Consider the following 13933-nt stretch of genomic DNA (forward strand, 5'->3'; position numbering starts at 1 on the left):
TTGAACAGAAAACATGAATTAAATAAACTTGAAATTTAAAAGACTCAATTAAAGGAAAACCAAATAAAATAATTAAAATAAATTTCAGTCAAATTTAGAGAATACACTTTACATTTTAGCCATAAAAAAAAAAATCAAATTGTATCTAAATTGTGCGCACGGATCACATCAAACCCCAATAAATTTTTTGATTTTTGTTTTTATCAAACCCCAGTAAATTATTTATTTAATAAGGCATTAAATGAATAAATGGTTAGTTATTAATCATATATCTTTATGAGCCAATTTAAGGCTTTGTTTGGTTGGGTGTAAAATGTTTTTCAAGTGTAAAATATTTTCAGGTAAAAATATTTTTTGGAAAAGAAAATATTTTTAGGTGTTTGGTGGTATTTTAAAAAATACTTTGAAAAATATTTTTTAGTGTTTGGTTGTGTTCTTGAAAATTCCATAGAAAATACATTTTCTACTTGTTTATCACATTTTCTCAGCATCCAAACAAATATATAACATCATTTCTCAGCTGAGAAACATAAAAGAAACAAAACCCAAAAAAAAATTTCATCAAATCCGATCAAGTTGAGAGAAGAAGGAAGAGAGAGAGGCGAGATCGCGTGATTTTCAGGCGAAGGCGAGATCGCGCGATCTCAGGCGAAGGCAGGCTCTCTCTCTCTTTGACGGTGACTGGCCTCTCTCTCTCTTGGTTTGGTTCTTTTTTTTTTTTTTTTTTTTTTTCTGGAAATGGTTTGAAGGTAAAATAGATCTGTAATTGATTTTCCATTCAATCAAGCTCATTTTACAGTCAACGGAAATGATTTTCCGTTTGAACAAATTTTCCATGCGCAACCAAACACAAGGTAGGGTGTAAATTGTTTTCCCGAATCCATTTTCAGCCAAAACAAACGCAACCTAAAACTCATCCAGCCAATGAACTTGCCACCCATTGGTCAACAATGTATGACTTTTGGATTTGCCTTAAAGAGTTGCATCATTGGGCTTTAATTTTCAAGTAAATGGGCTTCATTGTCCCTTTTCTCGTGAATAATAAAAGCCATACACTGCTGGCAGCTAAGAAGACCTTCAACTTTTCAGTTCCACTGCTCGATTTAATGCAATTATACAGAGATATGTGAGTTTTACTTAGTTTAACTAGTGAAGTCTTTGATAGTCAAATAAGAAATATGGGGTTCAATTACTGTTTACATCAAAAATCGATTGATGTCTTAGTCTAATGATAAAGAGATATTATTAAGAGTAGACGTTATAGGTTGAAACCCTTTCAAAATATATATAGATAGAATTTTTTTTTTTTGAGTTTTAATTATTTTTTTATATATATCTAAGGTGATAATTGTAGTCTCGTTATAGATGATGGACAAAATTTAGGTACAGTACTTAAGTACTTTTTCTTAAGTTTCCCTATTAAAATTCAGCTATGTAGCTTTTTTCTCATGTAATGGAAGTGTACTTTTAGTTAAGTAAAATCACATGGTTGAATCTTAAGAAAGAAACCTAATAAATAACACTTAAGTATTGTACCTAAAGTTTAGTCCCAAAAATGTTGTACTAACAAGTCTTGTTATTTTTATGCATTTTCTTTAGCTCTCTTTTTTCTTTTTTCTTTTTTCTCTTTTGGGTAATTACAATCCAGGTATGGAGAAATGACACTCTACTCCAAACTTAAAAGGAAAAAAATACTCTCTCTTTTTGTTTATATATTAATAATAAAATGTTCTAAATTTTTATAAGAATTTTTTTTACCATTGTTAGTAAAAAAATACTGATAAATTTAGAACAAAAATGCAAATTTTATTAAGTAGTAAGCACCTAAATACTTGCAATGGAAAATCTCTCCATCATCCATTAAGAAAAAAAAAAAATTAAAGAAGCAAAATTTGCACTTTTTAAAATACACTTCAATTAAAAATTTAAAACAATGAATTTTAACTATGAAATAAAATAACTTTGAAAACATGCTCTTAAGCAAAAGGCAAGTTAGTACACAATATTGTTAATATAATTTAACAAAGTTTGGTTAATCTAATGTAATTTGAATTGATGAAGGAGTGTTAAATTGAAGCTTATTTTGATTAGCTTCGAAATACATGTGGAGTAAAGTATATCAACTAGATCAGATCTTCCTCTTATTTCTCCATATTTCTTCATGTTTTGATTTTTGCTATCATTTCCATTCAAATCTCTCATGTTTCTTGGTTTCTCTCAATTCATCAGCAAGCTTTTCTTTCTTTCTTTCTTTCTTTCTTTCTTCTTCTTCTTCTTCTTCTTCTTTTTTTTTTTTTTTTTTTTTTTTCAGGCATCTTTAGAAGTGGACAATGTTGCATATGGAGGGTACACCTTTCCATTATTTGGGAATAAAGAAAAATTAAATGTGATATAATTTGCTGAAGAACATCTTCTTTTTTTTCTAAGTTGAGGATGCTTTTCATGCTTGTTGCTTTGCTTGATAACACTATTAAAGTGAAGAAGTGAAGAAGGGAAAGTTCTTACTTTGTAATAAGTTGGTGTTGTATATTGGATAAAATACAAAAACAAAACTTATTACCTCAATATTATACCCTATATACCCTATATTTCTCCATAACATTACACCTATATAATCATAAAATTTAAGATAAACTTCAATTAACATTTTAAATTCAAGTTTTTCTCTTTTTATTTCTCGCATCCCAATTTTGAATCTCCAATTTACCCTAAAAAAAGAAGTTAACTTTTTGTATATAGAGCAGATTAATATGTTCAGATGCTTGCCAATAAGTTCTAACTCAAATGACACTTCCTTATTTTTTTTATAAGAATAAGATAAATAGATGGAAGGTGAGGTTGCGAGTTTAAGATCCCTTAGTGCATATGTAACTTATTTGTCAAACAGATTATAGCTTTTGGTGCCCATGCATGCATTATTAAATCAAATTGTTTAACAACTGCTAACGGCAAAGAAATACAAAAGACTAAAGTAAAAGAGTTACGAAATATCTTATATTTTGTTTATGAGATAACCTATAGCTATTCACTTCAGTTTGCGAAATGGGAATCAGGTGAGTTTGATGGAACAACTGGTCACTTTCCATTAAGTTGTGATTGGTTTTAAGTTGATGAAATAAAATTTTTATTAGTTTTGGATTTTGAATGAACACTGATTTTGCCCATTTTGTTATATGGACGTTTATTATTTACTTATGAATTGTTATTATTATAATATATATTTTTAATTTTTTGTTTCTTCTTTTGGCATGGCCTGTATTGAGATCTTACTTGTTTTTTGAGTTTTGACCGGTGGGTATGGTGTATTAAGTGTAAGAGTGCGGTTTGCGTGAGACCCACTTGGTGTAAGACTCCATTAATTACACTTGTAAGATTGGTTGGTTAAATTGAAGACTTAATTTAATTTAAGGGGGAAAAATTAATGAGTTTGGATTTTGGATTTTGGATTTTCACTGATTTTTCCTATCTTGCTTCCTTTACTTTTTTTTTTTGGGGTTAACAAGCATGATATTAAACAACAAAAGAAGCTACAAACTGGCCGCAGAGGCCAAAGTAGTGGCTACCCGCCTATAATAGTACAGACCATTACTATCAGATACAAGTAAATTATCTAATTCATTTAAGGGGGAAACATCAAAAATAACAAAATCCTCCCTCATGTAGCATCCTTTCTTGGCCAAAAAAATAGCACACCTGTTTGCCTCTCTAAATACATGAGCTACCCGAACCTGTGTGAGTCTTGCTGTGAGTGATCTGCAGTCAAGAAGCAATGGAGAAATTTTTTTGTTAGAGCTGTTAGCATTATTTAACATCTCCACAATAACCTTGGCATCAAGTTCCACTTCCAAATTTCTAATTCCCAGTTGGATGGCAAGGGATAACCCATCTCTCAATGCCCATAATTCAACCATAACACTTGTAGTATACCCAATTGACCTTGAGTACCCCTTGATCCAAACCCCTTCACTGTTCCTAATTAATCCTCCGCCGCCTGCCTTGCCTGGGTTCCCAAGCGAAGCCCCATCTGTGTTGAGTTTATGCCAACCCGGAAGAGGCTTGTACAATTTAATAGGAATAACAGCCCTATATGCAACCTATTTGACCCTACTTACACAAAAATAGTACTCCTTGGCTTGGCCAAGACACACCTTCTCAAGCATGGGGTTTGAGATAGAATTTTCAAACACAACTTTATTCCTATTTATCCACAAATTCTAGAAAGCAAAAAGGAAGAGAAAGTGTCACGACCCAAACCTGTACTTCAGAATTTAGAGCATGACCGGCATAGTAATATCAAGTTTATCTCAATACTAACACAAACCAACCTAAACTGAAAGTGCTTATCAAGAATTCTTTCCTGTATTCTTGCTTATTTTCTTGCATAAAAGTCATAATATACAAAAATGATGAAAACCTTGAAAATTCATTTCATTTGAACTTTGCAAGATTTCCACTTGGCTGAAACTTAAGGTATTCATGCAAATATTACATAGCTAAACATTTAGCAAAACTCTTATTTACAAACCCAACCTCAAAGACATACAACTGGAGTTCAAACCAAACTAGGAGTACATCTTGATTCCTCCTATACAACAAAAGAGCTAAACTACTATACAAAAAAAAAAAAGAAAAAAAGAAAAAGAAAAAAACTATACAATCTAACAAACGAGAATCACAGAATCCTCGCTACCTTTAATACTCTCGCTACTTCCAGGAAGAACCTGTGCACTGAAATATAATAGGGTGAATTACGAAGCCCAATAAGGTTTTAAGCTCCATGGGCCTTTGATAAGAATGCATGTAAATTAAATATTTTATAGATATGCCAGCTTTGATAAAATAAGCTTCATACTATTCATATTGCTCTTGAACTAACTTATGAGCTCTTAGATGAAAATACTTCATATACTCATAAAAGGAACATAAACATAATTCAGTAACTTTATCTTAAAAAAAAAAAAACTATAAAATGCTTCATCATAAACTTCTTTTCATGAGAGCTTTTAACTTTTCATAATACATTTAAACAAAATCATTCTCTCATGATCAGTAACATAATATAGCTGTTCATAACATATTGGTTAGTCCATATCTAATAAGTCTGTACTTGGTGCATATGCACAATATAGAAGGCCTCATCACATTTGGGTGCCCTCGTGTGTATGAGATTGTCCTCTTTGGGAGGCCTGATGGCACATCCCCTCAAGGTTTTTTTCCTCCCCACCGTTCATACACATTGGGGAGAAGGCCTTGTTCAGATTAGAGTTGCAGGCAGCTCCATTTCCTCCACTTTAAATGGCCATATAGATAACATTTTCCATGGAAAGCCAGTAATTAACCCTTACTGGCTCAGTTCAAGTCACCAGAGGACATAACCGAAAACATTTCATACTTATACACCATACTAAAATTTCTTATTTTGCATGATATTTCATAATAATAGCATATCCACTTCATTCTTAAATATTATGTTCGTGATATAGATAATAGCATCAACATGCTGAATTATCATGTATATAAGATTGAACAACTCATGAACATATATTTTACTTAAATCATGTTTATATGTAATATCTCTAATTAAAAGGTTTTAATGCATAATAGTTTTCTAAACAATTTTTATACTTATCAAACGCACATGTCACATATCTCTTACCTAAAAACAGAAGATGCGAGAGATTTGTACAAGAGAAGCTCAAGTGTCTGTGTTCTTCTTCTCGTCACTTAAATGAAAGACCAAAACTTATTACTAACAACACTTCCTAAATATATAAACTTATACCTCAAACACAACCTAACTCTCAAACTTAATAAAATCTTAATTCCCATCACATAGAGTTTCCCCAAAAACAAGGTACAATCATCAAACACATTATATACCAAAACATAGAGAAATCAAGGCATAAAAATTCATCTATGATCTAAACATACCAAAAGATAAGCATATTAAATTATAGCTCAAAACATTCACCCTAACTTCAAAATTAAATCCACAAAGTTAGACTTATCCTTCACAGTTTACTGCTCATTTCAGCAGCAAATGCCTCATTTGTAAAATACAAATGGGCTATCTAAACATATCCGTCATAGTTTACTGCTCATTTGTAAAATACAAATGGGCTATCTAAACACATCCAAATATCATGAAATTTTACAGAGCTACTTCCCTGTATGTCTAGTATATACCGTATCAATTTTAGAGTCAAAACATAAAACCATGATTTATTAAAAATCGTACAAGGAAACATACTCAAATTTGTCCTGACAGAATTTCCTGCAACTTAGAAATTACACCATTATTTTGTATTGATCCAAATGCTGTGAGACCACTTCCACAACAACCATATGTGTCTTAGGATTCATAAACACTACTCCTAGCATTCTAATTCACAGCAAATGATTTAACACAGAATTTTATTGTGATCAACATCAAATCTGTCACAATGACAGCTTCAGTGCATATTCTTACAAAATCATCAATTAAATGCAATTGGTCTTCATTTCATTTGGGTATTTTTATACCAATACTATAAACATTAAAATAAATTATTAAGCATACAATAGACCATAACACCATCAATCTTTCAACTTACTAAAACAGAATCACAAGTTCAGCCTCTAAAATTGGATTAGAGAATAAAGAAGGGAAAATAAACAAAACAATTATACTATCAACATACCCAAAATGAAATGAAGTTTTGATTACTTACCCACAAATTTTGAAGTTGAAACTTTAGTGTTAGGCTCTTAATTTCTTCTTAGAGAGAGGTATATTTTGTTTTGGTGAGAGAGTGATGCTGCCAGGTAGAGCAAAGGAAAAGAAAAGAAAGAGCAAAAAGAGATGAAGCAAGAAGCTTTTGGTATAGCAAAAGAAAAGATAGGGGAATTGACTTTGGGGTGGGGGCTCGTGTAATGCTAGGGAAAGAAAAGATCACAACTCACTTTTTCAACTTTTGGCATTTATACTTTTCACCCCCTTATAAGCTTATATTTCTAGAAAGGCCCAAAGAACAATATAACTTTGCATATAAACCCTTACCTTTATAATTTCTTTCCACAACATTAAAAGAGCATAATGTTTTATAATATCACAATATCAAAGTTTTTATGCACTTAAAGTAATTAAGATAATAACAAGCATATAAACCCATAAATTAATTATGCCACTAGGTTGGGATGTTACAAATCCATTTCCAATCTCCCAAGTAATCCCTTATTTGAAGATAGGAAAACCCAAACTAATGGCTTTCCAATTGGGAGAAGATGGGAGCTTTTCAGGATCTCTCGACCTAATTCTTAAATGTGAGCAATATTTATTCAAAATTACCTTTGCCCACAATGCATCTTTTTCGTGATACATCCTCCAATTCAACTTGGATAACAAAGCTATGTTCTTAGCTCCTGCCTCTTGTATTCTCAATCCTCCTTTTTCTTTTACTTTCTCATCAATGCATGTATCACACGTTTCTTTTTCCAGGAGTAAATTTTTTAACCATTACTTTTACTTATGCTTTTCACATTCTCATAACACACATTCCAATACTGTAAAAGGAAGCTCTACATAGCTCGAGGAGAAGACAAGACTTTTTTTTTTTTTTTTTGAGAATAGAGAAGACAAGACATTGAAAAAGAAAAAAAGACACTCTCATTAATACTCCACCAACCCCACTTTTTTCAAACTCTCATCCCTCCTTCCATATCTCTTTTTGTTTTAAATGGTGGCTCTTGAAGTCTCTCAAACTCAATATTAGTCTCTCATGTTTCTCAACTCTGCTGCAAATTTCAAAATAAAAAATTTCAAAAAGTTGAAACTGCTAAGGTAATCCATGGTCCAGCTAAAGAAAAATCAAGTATCACATTTTAATTTTTAATTCTTTACCTCATTCTATCTTTCTCTCTCTCCCTTCTTGATGTTTTTACATTTCCACGGTCTTGGATCATCATTTTTATAGTTTTTCACGGTGTGTTTGAGAAAAAAAAAAGCATTTTTTTTGGTCTTTTTGCTACAAAATACATCAGTTTCAGCGTATTCTACAAAACCGGTTCAACCATACCGGTTTTCTTGTCTCTACGCCGGCAGGTTTCTGATTAATTTTGGAATGTTACTATTTTTTGGATTTTAGGTACAACCAGACTGGATCAGTGGCTGGTTCCGAGGTCCGGTTTTTAAAACTATGATAAGTTTCAGCTTTTATGTACAGTTAAAAGCTTTCTTTTTTTTCCCGCATTTTTTTTTTATTTTTTCAAATTTTTAAGGCACAGATATACTTTAACACACAGAAAAAAAAACAAAAAAAAAACAAAAAGCTAAATAAGCTTTTTCTACCTATTTTAACAATTTAATTTTAGTAGGTGTTGTTTCTCAAAAAAAAAAAAAAAAGTAGTTGGGCCAAGAAGATACATGGAAGAGTCTCTTATTGTAGAAGTCTCCTATTGTTGTTCCTACGTATATTCCTCCACTGCGTCTGTATTGTGAATATGCGGTTACAAATAATCCAGCCAAATCAGAAGTCTGTAAATTTCCAATTGCTTCCATGGCCACTCAAACAACCTCCTCCTCTTCTTCCTCTTCTTGGAAATACGACGTCTTCCTTAGTTTTTGCGGTGTTGATACCCGCAAGAATTTTACAGATCATCTCTACACTGCGCTTTGGAACAAAAAAGGTATTCTCACCTTCAAGGATGATAAGAAACTTGAACGAGGAAAGTATATTTCTTCAGAACTCTTGAAAGCAATAGAAGAGTCCAAGAATGCAGTCATCGTTCTCTCAACAAACTACTCTTTTCACGGTGGTGCTTGATTGAACTAGTGAAGATTGTTGAATGCATAAAAGAGACAAAGTTGACAGCTTTGCTGGTCTTTTACCATGTTGATCCTTCTGATGTACGAAATAAGATGGGTACTCTTGCTCAAGCCTTTGAGAAACATGAAAAAGATCCAAAGATTAACAAAGATGATATACAAGTGTGGAAAGCTGCTTTAAAAGAAGTGGACAATATCTCTGGATGACATTTACATGATAGGTAACATTTTTCTTTTGTTCTTTCAATGAGAACATAGATATGTTGGAATCTTGTCCAAATTATTATCAAGATTGTAATTTTCTAAACTAAACTTTGTCAATTTTCCTAAGGATTAACATGACAAGTTTTACAATAATTTTTCTAGTCCTAGAAAATTTGAGTTTGTTCCCTGTATATATTTAGTGTGCGTTTGGGTTAGGATTAAAAATTAAAATTATTTCACTATTCAGTTTATTTTTACTACTATTTATGAATTCTACTACACTTTTTGGCATTATTCATGAGCCCACTATACTATTTCAACTAACCTTTATCTTTATCTACAGTACTTTCAGCAATAATTTTTCAATTCTAGCAAAATAAGCAGTATCCAAACACACCCTTATATTATGAACTTAGGAAATTACTAGCTCAAATTGGACTTAGGTTGAAGAACCTTTGCAAGGTTTGAGGCAAGGTATCCTATTACTGAATTACGAAGGGTAGAGTGTTAGAACTGATACTTTATAATAAATCAAGAATCATGTAAAATGAAGCTGCGATCAAATTTCATCAGAGATATAACCAATTAGAAACGATTTTTGAAAGCTGTAACTTTCAGATTTAAATGGATGTTGCTACGATTTGCAACCTTCCATGACCATGACCACGACACTAATCACTACGACTGATGATGACTACTCTTTTTAGCCTCAATCATTGTTGCACTAATTTACATTTCCGGCAGATTTGCTTCGATGAGCAGGTTAAAATGTCCTGAACGCGTGGTTAGGCTAGAATCAAAATTATACAGTAAATAGTTCAATTGATTTTGTTTTGCTATAACTTTTTTCTTTATTTGAATATGAAGATAAAGAAAAAGGAGTATGACAATAGAAATCCAAGAAACGTTCAAGGAATTAAGGAATTAATAAATTAGGCACACTCTCAATTAATTGAACTGCTATAGTCATAACAGTGCTGTAGTATACAATTTTCGAATCCACCCTTTGCTCTTGAATTAAGCTAAGATTGTGCTTATGCTGAATGTTTTTGTCTTCTGCATGTTGCTATCTTTGTCTCATCAAATTTATTGTTCTGCTATCTTCTTTGCAGGGATGAATCAAAGATTATCCAACAAATTTTTGAAAGAATATTTAATGATTTGAAGAGTAAATTCTCAAGTACTTTTTCCAAGGACCTTGTTGGAATAGACTCTCATGTGAATGAAATGTTGGATTTATATTTGGATGAAGGGTTGGGTGGTGTTCGATTTGTAGGAATTTGTGGAATGGGTAAAACAACTCTTGCACAAGAAATTTACCATCGAAATTCTAATAGCTTTGAAGCTAGTAGCTTTATTGCTAATGTAAGGGAAGAAACTAGAAATCAACATCTAGTTTTTTTACAGAAACAACTTCTTTCTAAGATCCTTATGGAAAGCAAAATAAATATATGGGATTTTCATGAGGGGATCAATGTTCTAGGGAATAGACTACGTAATAAAAAGTTTCTTATTGTTCTTGATGATGTGGACGAAGAACAACAACTAGAAGTATTAGTTGGAAACCATGATTGGTTTGGCTTAGGGAGTAGAATCATAATAACAAGTAGAGATAGCCATTTGTTGAGAAGAAGTGGTGTGAATGATATATATACAGTCAAGGGGTTGAATAACGACGATGCCTTACAACTTTTTAGTTGGAGAACTTTCAAGAAACCCTATCCATAAGAAAATTATGTGGATTTGTCTATGGACTTAGTGAATTATGCCAAAGGTCTTCCTTTGGCTCTTAAAGTTTTAGGTTCTTTGTTGTTTGGAAAAAGAACAGATGAATGGAGAAGTGCCATATATAAACTAAGAGCAGAACCCAATAAAAAATTTTTAGATATACTTCAAATAAGTTTTGATGGACTGACGGATACCCAAAAAGAATTGTTTTTGGATATTGCATGTTTTTTCAAAGGAGAGAACAAATATTGCATAAGAGATGTATTAATAAGTTTTGGTTACTATCTAGACTACAATCTTGGTGTTCTTATGGACAAATCTCTCATAACTATATATTAATGAAAATGGAACTTTGTGGATGCATAATTTGCTACAAGAAATGGGTCAAGAAATTGTTCGTCATGAATCCCCTAAAGTGCCTAGTGGACGTAGTAGGTTGTGGCTTTATGAGGATGTCCTTCATATATTGAAGAATTATATTGTAAGTTGATTATTCTAGGCCTAAACCTAGATAATTATATATTATTAGAAATTATTCCAAGTATTTTCCAATTATTCTGATTTCATTGTTCTTGGTTATCAGGGAATGGAGGTAGTTGAAGGAATAGTGCTTAACACACCTAATCAAAAAGAGGAACACTTGAATTCTAAAGCCTTCTCAAAAATGAAAAAATTGAGATTGCTTAAGATTAATAGTGTGGAACCTCCTAAAGGCCTCCTTGGAGGTAATGTGCAACTTCCACAAGGCCTCAGTCATCTTTCTAATGAGTTACATGTTATAGAATGGCATGGTTATCCTTTAAATTCCCCGCCAACCAGTTTTCAATCAAATAAACTTGTTGAACTTAGAATGCATTGTCGCCTCATCAAACAACTATGAAAAGGAATTATGATAAGGATTTTCACTCTTGCAAATATGTATTTTCTTCTTTTTTATTAAAGCTTGAGTTTATCTAATTATTTATTGGTTTATAACAGAATTTGGATGATTAAAGCTCATTGACCTAAGTGACTCTCAAACCTTGATTGAAATCCCGGACCTTAGTGGAGCTCCAAATCTTAAGAAATTGATTCTTCGATGTTGTACAAGACTATATAAGATTCATGCATATCTTGGAAATATCAAACGACTTATTCAATTGGATTTGAATGGTTGCAAATGTCTTGAAAGCCTTCCTCACAAGATCAACTTGGAAGCTCTTGAAATTTTGGATCTTGGTGGTTGTTCATGACTGAATAAGTTTTCAGAGATTGTAGGAAATATGCCACATTTGTCGAAACTTAATTTGAGTGAGACTGCCATAAAAGATCTATCATTTTTAGTGGAGCATTCAATTGGCCATATAAAATTGGATCTAAGACACGGCAAAAATCTTTCTAGTCTTCTAGATACTACTTGTAGTTTGTTGTCTCTAAAAACTCTCACATTATCTGGCTGCTCAAAACTTCCTGAATTGCCGGAGAACTTGGGAAATATTAAAGGCTTAGAGAAGCTAGATGTGAGTAGAACTGCAATAAGAAGGCTACCTTCCTCCATTGTTCTCTTAAAAAAATCTAAAAAAAACTCTCTTTATCAGGTTGTGAAGGGCTATCATCTAAATCATCGAATAAGCTCCAAAGTTTATTTTTAATGCAACCAAGAAGAAGTCCAGATTCAATGGGCATGTTAGTGCGTACTTTATCAGGCATACGATCTTTGACTAAACTTTATCTAAGTTATTGCAAGATTAGGGAAATCCCTTATGATATTAGTTGTTTGTCCACTTTAAGAGCATTAAATCTAAGGGGAAATAATTTTGATTGCTTTCCTGAAACTATCATTCGACTATCTAATTTGAAATATCTTTTTATGAGTGGTTGCACGAATCTTAGATTGTTGCCAGAGCTTCCATCAAATATTGAGTATATTGATGCTGAAGGTTGTATCTCTTTGGAAACATTACCAGCAAGACCAAAAGATAATTTTCCATATCTCCGTCTTCTCAATTGCGTCAAATTGATTGACAATGAAGGCTACGATAATCTTTTCTTAACAATGCTAAGACATGATTTCTTTAAGGCCTCTGTGTGTGTGTGTGTTCTAATCATCTTGATTTTTTTATGTTTTAGACACCATATAATGCTTTGATTTGTGTCCTTATTCCTGGAAATAATATTCCAAAATGGTTTAGCCATCAAAGTGAGGGGGCTTCACTGAATCTGCAAGGGCCTTCAAATTTTCTCGAAATTGCTGTGTGCGTTGTTTATGTTCTTCACCAACATCCTTCCGAATTTTTAAAACTTCATAGATGGATTACTTGCCACTTCTATTTCAAAGAATATGAACATCCTCCTGTCAGCTTCATTGGTTTTAATGAAGAATTTGGTAAGATTGATTCATATCACCTTTGGCTGGGATATTTTCCCATAAAGGACTTCGGATTGAAACGGGAAAAGAAATTGATTCAAAGTGATGCTGATGTCAGTCAGATTGAGGTTAGATTTGAATCCGAAGGTCCAGGCTTGGAGGTCGTGAAATGCGAGGCTCATTTGGTATACATTGAAGATCTAAACCAAACTATGGCTGGGTGCAGAAATTGCAACATCACTCCATATGAGGCTGATTTTGAAGATTCAGTAAAAGTTACTAAAATGAAGCGAAGTAGTGATAACTATGATGGGGATGAGGCTGGACCTAGCGGAGAAGGTATCCCTAGTGATGTAGACGTACCACACCCAAAAAGGATAGAGCTCCCTAATCTAATTGAAAGATTCATTCCACGTTTGGGAAATTTGATTGGGAATTTAAGCACACAAGTAAAAGGTGACTCTGATTGCAAGGAGGAGGAATCTAGGGAAATTGGTAGCTTTCATGAATGATTTTTTTGTAAGTCACCATCTTTCAAAACTCGTTTTGTAGCTGAAAAAAAAAAATTCATTTATTTATTTATATATACACAATTCCATGGCATATGCTTGCATTTCTTTAGTGTTCATCATTATAAGTTTCTTAGGTTCCAAATTTAACTATGCATTTTTAACAGGCATTGAGAATTAGTAAATATGATGATGACCCAATCAGTACTGAATGCACCCAGGTTGAAATAAAAATGTGTGTTTTGCCAGCCCAAAGGGTAAATACCTTCTTGTTTTTCCATGCATGTGGCCTTCTTCAGATCTAATTTTTCTGTGTTTTTATGACAGGAGAAAGTGCTTGTT

General features: G+C 32.5%; 1 pseudogene; it reads left to right on the top strand.

Moving 5' to 3' along the window:
• The first annotated feature begins 8534 nt into the window (after positions 1–8534).
• On the top strand, positions 8535–13594 carry LOC142629148 (TMV resistance protein N-like; annotated as a pseudogene).
• Positions 13595–13933: the final 339 nt, after the last annotated feature.

The sequence above is a fragment of the Castanea sativa genome, chromosome 3 (assembly GCF_040712315.1).
Source record: "Castanea sativa cultivar Marrone di Chiusa Pesio chromosome 3, ASM4071231v1".
NCBI lineage: Eukaryota > Viridiplantae > Streptophyta > Magnoliopsida > Fagales > Fagaceae > Castanea > Castanea sativa.